We start from the raw sequence: 2,729 nt of genomic DNA, 5'->3' as shown, positions 1-2,729 counted from the left end.
CACCTCACCTTGATGGTGCTGAGGTCCATGGGGTGCTTGATGATCTCATGGTTATGGGGACATGGAAGGGTCAATGGGGTCATGGAAGGGTCAATGGGGTCATGAAGGGTCAATAAAGTCAAGGAATGGTCAACAAATCTCTTGAAACCACAACTTTTGACCCAAAACTCCAAAAAACTCCAAAAAACTCCAAAAAACTTCAAAAAACTCCAAAAAAAATCCTAAAAAAATCCAAAAAATCCCCAAAAAAATCCCAAAAAACCCCCAAAAAAAATCCAAAAAAATTCCGCAAAAATTCCAAAACCTCCTCACCTTGATGGTGCTGAGGTCCATGGGGTGCTTGATGATCTCATGGTAATGGTGGAGTTATGGGGTCATGAAGAGTCAATGAAGTCATGGAAGGGTCAATGGGGTCATGGAATGGTCAATGGGGCCATGGAATGGTCAATGGATCATGGAATGGTCATGAATGGTCAATGGGGTCATGAAAGGTCAATGAGGTCATGGAATGGTCAATGAAGTCATGGAATGGTCAACGCGGTCATGGAAAAGTCAACGAATCTCTTGAAACCACAACTTTGACCCAAACCTCCAACAAAACTCCAAAAAACTCCAAAAAACTCCAAAAAACTCCAAAAAAAATCCCAAAAAAATCCCACAAAAAAATCCAAAAAATCCCCAAAAAGTCCCCCAAAAAATCCCAAAATATCCCAAAAAAATTCTAGAAAATTCCAAAACCTCCTCACCTTGATGGTGCTGAGGTCCATGGGGTGCTTGATGATCTCGTTGTAATGGGGTCGTGAAGGGTCAATGGGGTCATGGAAAGGTCAATGGATCATGGAATGGTCATGGAAGGGTCCACGGGGTCATGCATGGTCAATGAGGTCATGGAATGGTCAACAAATCTCTTGAAACCACAACTTTTGACCCAAACCTCCAACAAAACTCCAAAAAACTCCTAAAAAAATCCCCAAAAAATCCCAAAAAAAACCCCAAAAACCCCCAAAAATTCCCCAAAAACCTCCCAGAACCTCACCTTGATGGTGCTGAGGTCCATGGGGTGCTTGATGATCTCGTGGTTATGGGGTCATGGAGGGTCAATGAGGTCATGAAGGGTCAATGGGGTCATGGAATGGTCAACAAATCTCTTGAAACCACAACTTTTGACCCAAAAATCCAAAAAAAATTCTGAAAATCCCCAAAAAATCCTAAAAAATCCACAAAATTTCTAGAAAATTCCAGAACCTCACCTTGATGGTGCTGAGGTCCATGGGGTGCTTGATGATCTCGTGGTTATGGGGTCATGAAGGATCAACAAAGTCATGGATGGGTCAATGGGGTCAAGGATGGTCAATGGGTCAATGGGGTCAAGGAATGGTCAATGAGGTCATGGAAGGGTCAATGGATCATGGAATGGTCATGAAAGGTCAATGAGGTCATGGAATGGTCAATTAAGTGAAGGAATGGTCAACGAGGTCATGGAAAAGTCAACGAATCTCTTAAAACCACAACTTTTGACCCCAAAATCCAAAAAACTCCAAAAAACTCCAAAAAACTCCAAAAAACTCCTAAAAAAATCCCAAAAAATCAAAAAAAATCCCAAAAAACTCCCAAAAAATCCCCAAAAACTCCCAAAAAAATCCCAAAAAATCTCCAAAAATTCCAAAACCTCCTCACCTTGATGGTGCTGAGGTCCATGGGGTCCTTGATGGTCTCGTGGTTATGGGGTCATGAAGGGTCAATGGATCATGGGATGGTCATGGAAGGGTCAATGAGGTCAAGGAAGGGTCAATGAGGTCATGGAAGAGTCAATGGGGTCAAGGAATGGTCAACAAGATCATGAAGAGTCAACGAATCTCTTGAAACCACAACTTTTGACCCCAAAATCCAAAATACTCCAAAAAACTCCTAAAAAAATCCCAAAAAATCCGAAAAAACCCCCAAAAATCCCCAAAAAATCCCAAAAAAACCCCAAAAAATCCCCAAAAAATCCCAAAAAACTCCAAAAAAAATCCCAAAAAATCCCCAAAAATTCCAGAACCTCACCTTGATGGTGCTGAGGTCCATGGGGTGCTTGATGATCTCGTGGTTATGGGGACATGGATGGGTCAATGGATCATGGAATGGTCATGAAGGGTCAATGGGGTCATGGATGGGTCAATGGGGCCAAGGAAGGGTCAACAAAGTCATGGAAGGGTCAATGAGGTCATGGATGGCCAATGGGGTCATGAAGGGTCAATGAGGTCATGGAAGGGTCAATGAGGTCAAGGAATGGCCAACGTGGTCATGGAAAAGTCAACGAATCTCTTGAAACCACAACTTTTGACACAAAACTCCAAAAAAACTCCAAAAAATCCCAAAAAATCCCCAAAAAATCCCAAAAAAATCCCAAAAACCCTCCGAAACCTCCTCACCTTGATGGTGCTGAGGTCCATGGGGTGCTTGATGATCTCGTGGTTATGGGGTCATGAAGGGTCAATGGATCATGGGATGGTCAATGTGGTTATGGGATGGTCAATGAGGTCAAGGAATGCTCAATGAGGTCATGGATGGGTCAATGGGTCATGGAATGGTCATGGGATGGTCAATGACATCATGGAATGGTCAACGTGGTCATGGAAAAGTCAACGAATCTCTTGAAACCACAACTTTTGACCCAAAACTCCAAAAAAATTCTAAAAAATCCCCAAAAAACCCCAAAAAATCCGAAAAAACCCCCAAAAAACCCC

The sequence above is a fragment of the Agelaius phoeniceus genome, chromosome 27, assembly GCF_051311805.1.
Source record: "Agelaius phoeniceus isolate bAgePho1 chromosome 27, bAgePho1.hap1, whole genome shotgun sequence".
Classification (NCBI taxonomy): domain Eukaryota; kingdom Metazoa; phylum Chordata; class Aves; order Passeriformes; family Icteridae; genus Agelaius; species Agelaius phoeniceus.
Note: the sequence above shows the minus strand (reverse complement) of the source record.